The sequence below is a fragment of the Phyllostomus discolor genome, chromosome 5, assembly GCF_004126475.2.
Source record: "Phyllostomus discolor isolate MPI-MPIP mPhyDis1 chromosome 5, mPhyDis1.pri.v3, whole genome shotgun sequence".
NCBI lineage: Eukaryota > Metazoa > Chordata > Mammalia > Chiroptera > Phyllostomidae > Phyllostomus > Phyllostomus discolor.
Genome location: NC_040907.2, coordinates 124,219,802 through 124,233,634, shown reverse-complemented (window position 1 = coordinate 124,233,634; position 13,833 = coordinate 124,219,802).

Sequence of the window (13,833 nt, the reverse complement as noted above, 5' to 3'; positions counted from 1 at the left end):
TATGCTATAAGATGAAGGGTGAAGGGTGGGTAGGGAAAAAAGAGTGCAAATATGAGTAGAACAGGTTTGTGAGAAATGGACTCATGAATAATCACTGAACAATATAAAGAGGCCACAATAGAAGTTTGTGATAAGTACTATAAGAGTATAGAGGAGAGGATGACAATTCATTCTGGGGATTGGGAAAGTCTTCTTGGAGGTTATGTTTGATCTGAGCTTGGATAGATGAGTAATACTATTCCAGAAAGAGAAAAGGGAAGGACATTAGGAAGAGGATAGGACTTATAAAAAATCCTGAAGTTGTGTCAGAAAATGACAAATAGTTTACTTTGCAATGTAGAGTACTACACTGGGTTGGTAGCAGAAATGAAATTGGGAAAGATTATGTAGGGTCCAGATTACAAAGCGGAGTTGTATGTAAAGAGTTTGGGATTTATTTTAGTAAGTAACAGGAAAACTTTCAAATAATTTTAAACAGACAAGTGAAAAATAATATTTATGTTTTAGAAAGAAAATTTGGGGAGCAGTGGATGTGGAAAAAGATTAAAAACATGGAGAACAGGGAGTTCTGGCCAAGATGGAGGAATAGGTAAAAACCCTTCGCTTCCTCACACAACCAAAAGGAGGATAACAACTAATCCAAAGTCAATAAACAACCAAAAGTGCCAGAAAATCATGCTGCATGAAACTCCAACAACCAAGGAATTAAGGAAACAGTCAACCAGACCAACCAGACTGGTAAGATGGGTGGACAGAGAGAACTCGCAGTGAGGTGGTGGACCATGTGGGCAGGGCTAGATGAATGGTAAAATGAGACTCAGAGCTAACTGTGGACTATGGCAGTTGCCATGGTGGGAGAAATTACCAGTCTCACACCAGGGTTTGTTGGAAAGTGGGCTAGAGATGAGCAGGCGAGCTGCACTGTTCCCTCTCTGGACCCTCCCTGATAGACAGCACCGTAGCTCAGCAAGGAGGGTTACCCTGTCCTAGTGAATACCTAAGGTCCTGCTCCCTTACAACTTAACAGGTGAGCCCAGGCAAAGAAATATGGTATGGCCCAAATGAAAGAACAGAGCAAAGCTTCAGAAAAAGAGCTAAGCAATGAGGAGATAACCAACCTATCTGATGGAGAGTTCAAAGCCCTGGTAATCAAAATGCTCACAGAACTGATTGAGCTTGGTCACAAAATGAAAGAGCAAATGAAAGATACCCAAAGTGAAATAAAGCAAAATATTCAGGGAACCAACAATGACAGGAGGGAAACCAGGATTCAAATCAGCTATTTGGGACAAAAGGAAGAAATAGTCATCCAACCAGAACAGAATTAAAAAATAAGAATTCAAAACAAATGAAAAGAGACTTAGGAACCTCTGGGACAACTTGAAACATTCCAATATCTGAATCATAGGGGTGTCAGAAGGAGAAGAACAAGAGCAAAAACTTATTTGAACAAATAATGAAGGAAAACTTCCCCAATCTGGCAAAGGAAATAGACTTCCAGGAAGTCCAGGAAGCCCAGAGAGTCCCAAAGAAGTTGGACCCAAGGAGGAACACACCAAGGCACATCATCATTAAGTTACCCAAGATTAAAGATAAAGAGAATCTTTAAAATAAAAGCAACAAGAGGAAAGGAGAGATTTAGCTACAAAGGAGTTCCCATAAGGCTATCAGCTGATTTCTCAAAAGGAACCTTATAGGCAAGAAGGGTCTGGAAAGAAGTATTCAAAGTCATGAAAGGTAAGGACCTACATCCAAGAATATATCTACCAAAGCTATCATTTAGAATGGAAGGCCAGATAAAGCACTACTCAGATAAGATCAAGTTAAAGGAGTTCATCATCATCAAGCCCTTACTATATGAAATGCTAAAGGGACTTATCTAAGAAAAAGAATATAGCCCTGACTGGCATAGCTCAGTGGATTGAGCGTGGGCTGAGAACCAAAGCATCACAGGTTCAATTTCCAGTCAGGGCACATGCCTGGGTTGCAGGCCATGGCCCCCAGCAACCACACATTGATGTTTTTCTCTCTCTCTTTCTCCCTTCCTTCCCTCTCGAAAAATAAATGGATACAATCTTAAAAAAAAGAAAGAAAAAGAATATAAAAAATATGAACAGTAAAATGACAATAAATTCACAACTATCAACAAATGAACCTAATAAAAAGGAAAGAAAGAAAAACAACAAAAACAAAAACTAAGCAAACAACTAGAACAGGAACAGAATCAGAGAAATGGACATCACATGGAGGGTTTTCAGTGAATGGGGAGGGGAGGAATAGGGAGGAAAAGGTACAGGGAAGAAGAAGCATAATTGGTAGGCATAAAATAGATGGGGAGAGGTCAAAATGGTATAGGAAACAGAGAATTCACAGAACTTATATGGACAACCCATGGACATGAACTAAGTTGGGGGAATGCTGGAGGGTTGGGGTGTACAAGGTGGAGGGGGTAAAGGGGAAAAATTGGGAAAGCTGTAATAGCATAATCAATAAAATATACTTAATTTTAAAAAAACATGGAGAACACATAGACTTTTATTGTAACAGAGTAGGAGAGAAATGAGGAGGGCCTAAACTAAAACAATGACAACAGGAATGGAAAGATGAGGAGTAAATTTATTAAATATGGATGAAGCTGGAAAAGGAGGAATAGACGGAAGACTAGTCATTAATTTGGTAAAACAGAAAGAAAAATGGAAATCTGTCTGGTCAAATGGAGAAGCCAACAAGAAGATGATTGTGTTGCAGAAGTTGAAAAACTTTAGTCATTGGAGGTACCAGGATATCAGAAGTTGAGGTGTGATTTGAAAACAGGTGCATACTGAATTTTTTGGACTATAAGACACACCAGACCATAAGATGCACATAGGTTTTAGAAGAGGAAAATAGGAAAAAAATTTTGAAGTAAAAATTGTGGTAAAATATTTAATAACATAGGCTGCTGCCCCCCCACCCCCCGCGAGCCAAGCAAGCTACATCTGGACTATAAGACGCACCCCCTATTTCTCCCAAATTTAGGGGGGAAAAGTGCATTTTATAGTCCAAAAATATGGTTGGTAATGTGATGTACAATGTGTTAGAACCACAGATCCTCTCTAAGCTCCCCGGCAGAGACAGCGAGTATCCCTTTTCCTCTCTAGCAATGTCTTCTTGAATTGATCTAGAAAGACCTTGAGGTCAGAGATATTATGCAAAGTAGAGGGCAGGGGTGAGACATAAAACTTAAAAAGAGAATTAAGTGTGTTTTCTGAATCCTGAGATCATCTCCTCCTTTTCTTGTCCCTCTCCCCACATTCAACTTCTGGAATGTTAGCACCCAGTCTCACAGTGCCCAAACTGAAGCCTGTGACCAACCTCCCCCTTTACATGAATGCCCACCAGGAGACCAGTCTAATTCACACACAGTGAGTTTGCAATCAGGTCTTTCAGCCCCTCACTCAAATATGAAAGGGCAGTCAAGAAGCAGCCAGAGAACTGAAGAAACTGTCAACGAGAAGGAAGGACAGAGACAGACTCAGGAAAAAGGGAGCTGGAGAAAACAGAGTACAGGGAATTGAAGAAAATATTTTTCAAAATTAGTATCCTCAAAAGAAAGTATTTAATACAGGAAACATGAATGGCTTGCTTTTAAAAATATTTAAAGAGCAATAAATAACTTTGGTAAATTAAACCTATAATAAAACCATAGACTTAAAGGAATTTCCTAGAAGGTAACAGAAGTCAGAGATGAACAATAGGAGAAGAATGATAAGAAAATGAAAAGACCAATCCAGAAAATCTAACATATGACTGTGAAAGAACTGAAAAAAAATGAAGTGGAAAAAATTATAAAATAAATAACAAAGCAAAATAATCAAAACTATCTATCAGGTGTAACAGAATAATGACATTTCAGACTACAGGAACTAAAAAAAAAAAATCTCCTATATGCTCTTTCAGGAGCCTATTAGAGGATAGCCAAATGCAAAGAAAACTAAAGGAGGAGGAGGAAGAGAGAAATGCAGGGAACAGAAATCCAGTATGGAAGGAAGGTGAAGAGTATCTCAAGAAAGACTGGGAATATCATCCTTAGTATGGCAGCAGGCTGAGATGCAGTGCCAAATCCAGACTGGAGCAGGGCAGAGGGCTGTGGAAGAAATGCCTCCAGGAGGGGGAAAAAGGCAGATACAGGGACCCTACTGGAAGGATGAAAATGGCATTTTATCCCTATGGCCTTTCTCCCAAAAGGCCCAGTCTAACCATGAGAATATCAGACAAATCCCAATTGAGAGACACTCTACAAAATTCTTGATCAGTACTCCTCAAACCTGTCAAGGTCATCAAGAATAGAGTAAGTCTGAGGGGAGGCCCTGGAGGGTGTGAGGGGATAAATGGTGATGGACAAAGACTTGACTTGGGGTGGTGAAAATACAATACCATGTACAGATGATGTTTTGTGGAACTGTGCGCCTGAAACCTGTATAATTTTGTTAACCAGTGTCACCCCCAATAAATTCAACAAAAAGGAAAAAAACAGAGTAAGTCTGAAAAACTGTCAGGTGTAGTTAGGTCCAAGAGAAAAGTGACTGCAAAAATGGAATGTGGTACTCTGGACCAAAAAAAAAGAGTAGATAAAAACTAAGAAAATCTGAGTAAAATATGAACTTTAGTTAATAAAAATAATGTATCAATATTGATTTGTTAATTTAACAAGTGTACTATAGTGATGTAAGATGTTAATAATACGGGAAAGTGGATATGGGGTATATGAGAACCCTCTGTGCTATCTTTATAGTTCTTCGTAAATCTAAAATCGTTATAAATGTGTTTTTTAAAGAGCTAACTGGGAGAAGTAAGAAGCAATCATTAACTCCAGGAAAGCCAAGATATTACACAAGAAAGAGCTCAGCTATGAATAATATTTATACAGTCCTCATAATGTAAACTATTGACATTAAAACATCATGATATAGAGTTTAGAAATAGAAGTAAATGTGTGGATGTGGGTATAAGATTTCCAAATCCTCATCTTCTATAGTAAATGTCCAAGAGGGAAAACTCAAGAAATAACAGCATAAAGATATTAATCAGAAACACGAATGGAGTTTAAGGGGCAGTACAAATTTTTTCCAGAAGTAAAAGCTGGCTGCCTCTGGGGAGGTAGTTGCAGGGGAAGTGTTGGGAAAACAGAGGCTGTGTGCCACCATATTTTTGTTGTTACAATCATTGTAGCATTATTGGTCTTTAAATCTATGTAATGTATCATATTAGTCTTTTTTTAAATATGTTTTTCCATCACCATTTATCCCCCCATACTGTCTTCCACTGCCACCCACACCCCTTACCCCCCAGTCACCACGCTGTTGTTTATGTTCATGAGTTCTTTCTCTTTTTTAATTTTTGCTCAATCTTTCCACCACCTGTCAGTACATTAATGTGATAAAAAATAAAATTTTTTAAAAGAATGAAAAATATTTAGACTGAAATGGAGAGACAATGATATTTCCTTGATGCCAATAGTCCAATAGTTAAACCTATTGTCATTAATAAAAGGGAAAAAATGAGATGTTCCTCCAAACAGTGGACATTAAACTGCCCTCTGAGAGACCACACAAATAACATATAATCATGCGTTAGAGCAGAGATATGTACCTAAAAAGTACAGTATACTTAGTGTGCTGACTAAATGTATTAATATGGTTAAAGAAAGATTCGGTCGGAAAGCAGATCTGTCAGCCACAGGCATCCAGAAAACGGAGGCACTCAGAGACAGAACGTGTCTAAAGCCCGGCCGAGTGAAAAGGTGCCCTGTTATGAGCGCTCTGTTCTGGAGATGATGCGTATATAAACATGTACTTCTTTTACTCTCCGTGCTTAGCAGCAAACTGTACATAATTATAACTTGCCTTCCTATATAAAATTCCTAAAGGAAGAGAAAGGATACAAGCCTAAAGACACAGGGGTTAATTCTCTTGGCAATCATACTTTTCATTGTAAAATAAACAATCTAGCATTCTTATTTTACATATTCATCTTTATGAACTAGTCAGTCAGTCAATCAGCCCTCTGAGAGTCTTGGCATCATTTTGTAGCTGATTTATTGGGTCTCTGAGACTTCAAGAGTGAAGGTCACATCTAGCCCGTGAATTCAGGTAGTGCCGCATGCAGAGATCAGTCCGCCAGTTTTGCCTTTGCAGTATACTGTCCTCCCTATGTATCTCCTCTCCTTTAAAATTCCTCAACTGTGTAGGAAGAAATATTTTAATAATGTGACACAAGACATAGATCATTTTTGTAGAACTAAATGTTCCTTGTTAGTCTTTTATTTTTACAATTCTGGTATTAAATCAGGTAGATGATAAAAGACAAAAAATCTCCTGTTTCTCATGAATGAACTACAAATTCTGACATCTGTTGAGAATCATTTCCTACTTACACCCACGTACATAGGCTGAGAGTTCAAACCCCAAAACTACTGTCAATGATGTTAAGGACAACTCTCCCCTGCATCTGGGCAGGATAATACCCTAGTTGCAATTTCTTCCGAATCATCAAGTGAGGTGGGTTCACAACAGGAGGGCATCGAGTTTACTGTTACCTTTTTCCATGCTTTGTAGTCCAGGCCTTGCCATTAGAAGGATAGTATGTCTATGCATCAACAGCATTAGCAAAACATGGAAGCTTTTTAGAAGTGCAGAATCTGAAGTCCCACTCAGCCTTACTGAATTTAATTTGCATTATGAGATTTCCAGGTGATTTAAATACACTGTAAAGTTTGAGAAGCACTGATCCAGGGCAGATTTTTTCAACCTGCAGTTGCAGCTCATTAGTGGGTCATGAAATCAATCTTGTGGTTCTGCCAGCAGCATTTTAAAAATGAAATAGAATGGAAAATATCTAAATGTATTGCATGTATAAAAGTAAGTATTATTTTGTGAAAGTCTTGTTTTAGTTATAAATATATGTATATTTACTGAGTCCTGATATAAAATGTGGGTCCTGGTCAAAATGTTTGAAAACCTCTAGTTAAGGGCACTGTTCCTCAAAATGGTGTCTACATTGGAATCCCGTGAATTTTAAAGTTAGTAATACTTTAATACCCCGAAAGTATTTTAAAGTTAGGCCCACAGGCCGCCTGAGGAAGGAACAGGCACTTGTATTTTAAACAAGTACTGCCATGTAATTCTGATTCTGATGCATGCTAAATTGGAGACCCAGTGGTCTGACAGTGACTCTTAGACATTGGCATGCACTAGACCAGGGGTGTCAAACTCATGTTCACCAGGAAAACATCAGCCTTGGGGTTGTCTTCAAAGGGCTGAATGTAATGTTAGGACTGTATAAATGTAACTGCTCCATAACAGTTAAGCGAGAGCTCGGCACTGCTGCCTGGTAGAAACAAGGTGCAGGGCCAGATGAAACAAGGTGGAGGGCTGGATTTGGCCCTCGGGCCTTGTGTTTGCCGCCTCTGCACTAGATTTGCCTGGAGGGATTGTTAAAACACAGGTTTCAGGGTCTCACCCCCAGCGTTTCTCATTCAATAAATCTGGGATGTAGCCCAAGGATGTCAGTTCTAACAAATTCCCAGGTGATGCTGATGCTGCTGGTCCCTCTACTACTGGTCTGGGAAGATCAAATTACAATTGTGAAAGGCTTAGAATCAGGATATTTGCTTCAAGCTGAATTATTTCTCTAATTTATGGCCAAACCTTTCAATTCAACAAACACTATCATTAATTTCTGTATTCGTCATCCTAGCATCATCATGTAACAAAAGGACCTTTCTTAATTATTTCATAGAGGACCTCTAGCAAATACTTATAGCTTTTGACTAGTATTCTAAGAATCATGGTTCTATCCAGCCAATGGACATACACGTTTTGCCAGTTTCTACTTTCTCTGTAGTTTACCTTTACAGCCATGCAATTTTCATTTGGCTAGGAATGTGATTAAAGTTCATTATTTGTGAACTTTAATATTCACGGATACTTTTTGATCAGTACTACTCAATGCATGAATAGGCAAGCTTCTCACTCACCTAAGTGCTCATCAGAATGCAAATTTCCCCATACCACCCCAGACCTACAGAGGCAGAATCTCAGGGATGAGGACTAGTAATCTTCTTTAACAAACTCTCCAGGTAGTTCTTATGCACCACAAAGTGTGAGAAGCACTGCACTAGGTCACTTTCAGATTCAAGTAAGCTACTGGAGGACCCAGCAGTAATATCAACTTTGGGGATGTGAACCCGGATTTTCTGACACCATGGCCAACACAGCACATACAGCCTGTAACTGTTAATCAAAACTTTCTTATATTTATTGGAAAGGTTGATGTATATACACTTTAAGAGGCTACCAAAACAACTTACACATCTGCTGAAGCCAATTACCAGTAATTCTTTTCCTCTTTTCCTGATTCAGTGATTTTTTAAAAAAATCTCCATATATGCATGGAAGTGAAATATGAAAATATATTAAAATATGGGTCTTGAACTTTAAAATAGGAAAAAGCTTTAAATTTCAGAGGTAGACTAGAGACTTACATCAAATGTATATAGGCTGTTCAAAGCATATGAAAATGTATATCATGGGCCAAAACCTGTCCTTAGCAACTCATAATCAACTCCTAATGAAGTCAGCTCATTCCATCTGGTGCAATACAAAAGAGTTGGTGTTGGCAAAAAATCTTCATTTTTAAAATATTCCCAGAAAGCCCCAGCCAGGTAGCTCAGTTGGTTAGAGCATTGTCCCCAATGCCAAGGTTGCGGGTTTGATCCCCAGTCAGGGCACATACAGGATCAACCAATGAATGCACAAATAAGGGGAACAACAAATCAATGTTTCTGCCTGCCTTTCTCTTTTGCTCCTTTTCTCTCTCTCTCTCTAAAATCAATCAATTAAAAAAACTCCAGAAAATCAATTACAGTACTTCCCTATCATATGATTTGCATAATTTTTTCCAACAGAGGCTGAAGCAGCTACTTCAGCTCAACACACCCGATGTCCACGTTAGCTAACCATGTCCAAGACAATCTGGATATGTTGTGTGTGTGGTATGTTTACTGCTTTTGAGTACAAAGGGTTATAAATACAAAGTACATGTAGTTATTTTTTAAGTCTGTAATCTTTCACCTCTTACTTATTTTTATTTTAAAGAAGAGCAGCCAAAATTAGTCTTAGCCATATTTTTTCTTGTAATTCATTACTACAGTAGATATTAATGGATTTTGCTGTCTGTTTCACATTTGCACCCAACTGGAGGGTTGCAACCCCTAACTTTGTGCGGCGCACACTCAGCAGCTGCAAATTGCTTCCTATTTGCAACTAACTACCTGCAAGTACACTATATCACCATTAGAGATTTGTCTATTACTGATGACGGATGCCCTGCAAAAGGCCAAGGGTAGTTGCAAAAAGCACAGAAGTTTTTTTGTTTTTGTTGTAGTTGATTTTGTTTTGTATTTTAGAGAAAGAGAGGAAGGGGAAGAGAGAGAGAAACATCGATTTGTTGTTCCACTTATTTATGGATTCATTAACCAACTGGCTGGCCAGGGCTACTGGCCAGGGAAGTATAGAAGTTTTAAAAGTACTATAATCCTCTCTGAGTCAGATGGCTTTAACTATATAACCTGTAGTTGTGAGTTAGGACAGTGAATTATGTAATGGCTAAGAGCATGGGTTTTAGAATCAGGCAAGTCTGGGTTTCATATCTCAGCCTAAGTAACTATAAGCTGTGTTACCTTAAAGCAAGTTACATAAATTCTCTGAGCTCCATTGTTCTCATCAGGAAAATGGGAATACTGGTAAATAGAGTTGTTAAAAAGATTGAATGAGATAGTGCATGTAAAGCATTAACAGTGCCTAGCATAAAATAAGTGCTTTGTGATTGTTAGTTGTCATTAGTATCAGTAATGTTATTATTTCTCAGGCCACAATGGTGTATTCATGGAGAGTACTGAATGGTTACATATGTCAAAAATGTAAATCCGTCTGCTCCCAGATCTAGAATTACTTTATTCTCTTTGTGTTGATTCTCCTTTTTTCTCTTTTAATTATGTTTTTCCTTTTGTGAGTAAACCCATGCTTCATAATAATTACAGTTACATGGTAGCACCACTTTCAAATTCCCAGTTATAGGAAACCTTATGCTAGGGCTGATGCTTGCTCTGTTGGAACCTGTTAGCTTTGAATCTGTTCTTGGCAGGAAGATCATTCTCTTTATCCTTGCTGCTATTTTTCCACTGGTGTTGATTTTAATTCAAAATATTTTTCTTTTGTCTTTTGGTATTCGGTGGGTGCATTACTGCATCAGAAATGATTGTGGTGTATCTATTGGTAAAGTGACTGGCTGCATTTGTTCTTAGCTTTAAATATGTGTCAATAGATGATAATGCCCAGCTGCCCAGGAGGTATCCCACTGTCCCAGTTGCCAGGTTGGCCACTGAAGTGGGTGTTTGACCAGCTGCTGTCCTGCAACTTGGAGATTAAAAATGGGGAAAATGGAATGAAAGTTACAGGAAAGTGCCTTTTTACCTTCTGGGGTATAGGATCCTGCCTCCATCTGCTAAGTAAGAGCCAATGATCAAGCCACACTGTTGGAGTCCGTTGGGATTTGGCATTATCAGAAGTTACAAAACTTCGCAAAATATTCCAAAGACATCTGAAGGGTCTTAAATTAAAATAATTCCTTATTAAACTTGATAGTAACCCTGAATCTTTTCTTATGTAGAACCTGTGGACTATAGGCATTTACATCCTTTCATTAAATATATGAAAGATTGAAAATTACTCTGTGGCAGAGGGACAGCTTACTATATGGCAATAGGTTAGGAATGTTGATGTTTGCCTGAAACAGCTACTCAGGCTTCAGTACATTTTTTGGCAAAGTAAATCAAACAAGAGAAAGTTTGATGTGCATTTTTTAAAATATTTTATTTATTTTTAGAGAGAGGGGAAGGGAAGGAGAAAGAGAGGGAAGAAACATGGATGTGAGAGACAAACTTCAGTCAGTTGCCTCTTATACATGCCACAACCAGGGAATGGAACTCACGACCTTTAGGTATATGGGACAGCACCCAACCCACTGAGCCACACTGGTCAGGGCCACGTGTATTTTTTTAAAAAGTAAACTTTACTTGAGAACCTCAATATGACTAATTTATATGTGCTACCTTATTAATACTGTAATACTTGAGAGAATGTACAAATTCTATTCCTGTATCCTTAGTAACTAGTGTAGTACTTAGCCCTATTAAATCTTTGTTTAATGAATGAGTGACTGAATGAATAAATACTACACTTGATCTTAGTCAAAAGGTTGAGAAGCAATGAATAAATATATACATGAGAAAGAGAAAAGGAGGGAAAAAAAGAAAAAGAGTGAAAGGAAGGAAGAAGGATGAATGTATGTGGGATCACTTATTCCCATTTTAAAGGTGGGTAAATAAAGAAAGTTAAAATGATTCTTTGATGACAGACTGGCAATAAAATGAACACAACTAAGTGTTCTAGACTAAAAATATCCATGTTTACCCTTCTCTAGTGGGTATGTCTTATTCTAGCTGCATATTAAAATCACCTACAGTACTTTTTAAAGAATAACAATGCCCAGTTTTCACCCTCTACCCTCATCCCAGTATTTTTTAGAAGATTATTCTAATGTGCAGCCAAAGTTGAGCATCACTGTGTTAGGGTATTATAATTGCTATGTTCTTCGAGGCTTAAAAAAAAGGAGAAGCATAAATATACATTTGCCAAAACTTACATTTATTCTCTTTCCAAAGCTTTTAAATTCAGTGTTAGGTCTTTGCTATACAAAAGATGTCATAGTCTGTTTGGTCTGCTGTAACAGAATACCATAGGCTGGGTGGCTTTAAAAAAATTATTTCTCACAGATCTGGAGGCTGAGAAGTCAAGAGCAAAACACTTGCAGATCCGGTGTCTGGCAAGAGCCTCTTCCTGGTTCACTGATATCCATCTTTCCCCTGTGTTCTTACTGAGGAAGGGGAAGGGGACTCTCTGGGATTTCTTTTATATGAACACTAATCCCTCACAACCTAATCACCTCTCAAAGGCCCCACCTTGAAACACCATCACATTAAAGATTAGATTTCAATATATGAATGGGGGGGTCACAAACACTCAGTCTATAGTAGTTAAACACTAACAAGACATGTAACAAGAATATCTTGTTTTGATTCATGTACCTTACCCTATTGACCTGCAAAGGGAAGTTTGCTTATTGCTACCAGAGTCAACAGTAAAAAGATTTTTTGCTTGAAATTAAATAAGTACCTCAAGATTGGTTTTTCCAGTGTCACTGTAAAGGCAGGTTAAGTAACACTGAGGTTAAAGCTCATGGGTGCTACAGAACACCTTGGGTGTGTCTAGATAATGTAAGTTTCCATTAATAACAAGGCACAAAAGCTGGAACTCTTCTCACTTGCTTATTAATCTCATGACTCATCCCAGCTTGGCTTCTTTCAAGAATAGGATTTTACTATGGTGTTTACAGACAAATAAAAAAATAATTATATGAAATCCAAATTGCCGTTTCTTTTATCTCAACTAATGCAATAAAATTTCTAGCCAGAGGCCAATTTTAGACTCATTGTTTAGGGTTGTTACTGATGTCTGAAATGTAAGATTTACAAGGGCAGGGTAGGATATAGACTACTAAGCACATAGACTACTAAGCACAGAGTAGATACTTGAATATTTACTGAATGAGTTAAGTATTGTGGTTTATGTATTGAAAGGTGGTTTCCATTCCCAAACACTTAAATACTCTGTGGGAACTCCTTTAAGAACTTCATTACTATTATTATGAGAATCTAGAATGAACATTATAATGGATATCTGTTATTTCAGTTTCTTCAGCATTACTACCTCTTTCCGTCTTCAGATGGTAAAACTCCTCTTTTCTATTGGGCCCAACTCAATACAGACTTCCCCTCTGCCCTGGCCATAGGAACTGTAATGTGACCAACACCTGTCCCATCAGAAATTACATCCCCTATCCACTCCCGTGCACTCCCATTGACATTTTGGTTCCTGGTCCAAGTCACCACAATCAGTCTGCTCTGTGACTTTTCTGCTGGAGTCAATAGGTGTGGATGAGAGATTGTTCCCTGGTGTGACACTGTGTAGCCTGTGAGCTAGACTCAGGTCAGAACAGAGATTGCTTACTGCAAACACCCTTTAGAGACTGATCATAGTCAATGTTTCTTCTGACACAAATTAGCACCTTTTCCCTGCCTTCTGCTATGTGCTGGTTCCTTGACCAGTCCAGACCTGGTCAAGCATGTAACTTCCAAACCTGGTAGCATTCACTTACTTGTATCAATGAATATTCCACTCCTTTAATACCCCATATAATTCTCTGGTGCCGGTCAAGTGGGACAGAGGATATCCACTTTCTTTTGGAGCTGTCCAAGACATGCCTTGCATGTAAATTTTCATTAATAAATTCTGCTAATCATCAGGCTGGAATAGCCTGTGTCTTTCTTTGGTCTTTCTCTGCCCTCTATTTACAGAGGTAGATTTTCAGTCTTGGGGCTTTCCCTGGGTCTACAGGTACTAACAATAGGAAAAATTGTCTCTATCTGCTCGAGTTAATTGTAGATGCAGTTTGGAGCCTGGAGCCAGTGGCAGTCATCTTTCTTACTTTGGGACTAGACTGTATTTTGCAGTGAACCTATATGCAGTAGTAAGCCAATTAGGAACAAGCAGAATTAAAAGATGAGCAGAGTAAGAGAGAGAACCTGTGTTCTCATCACCAAGCAACCCATATACACTGTTTTTTAAAACAGAAATCTCCTTCTTGTTTTTTTTCTGATTATGAAAGTAAACA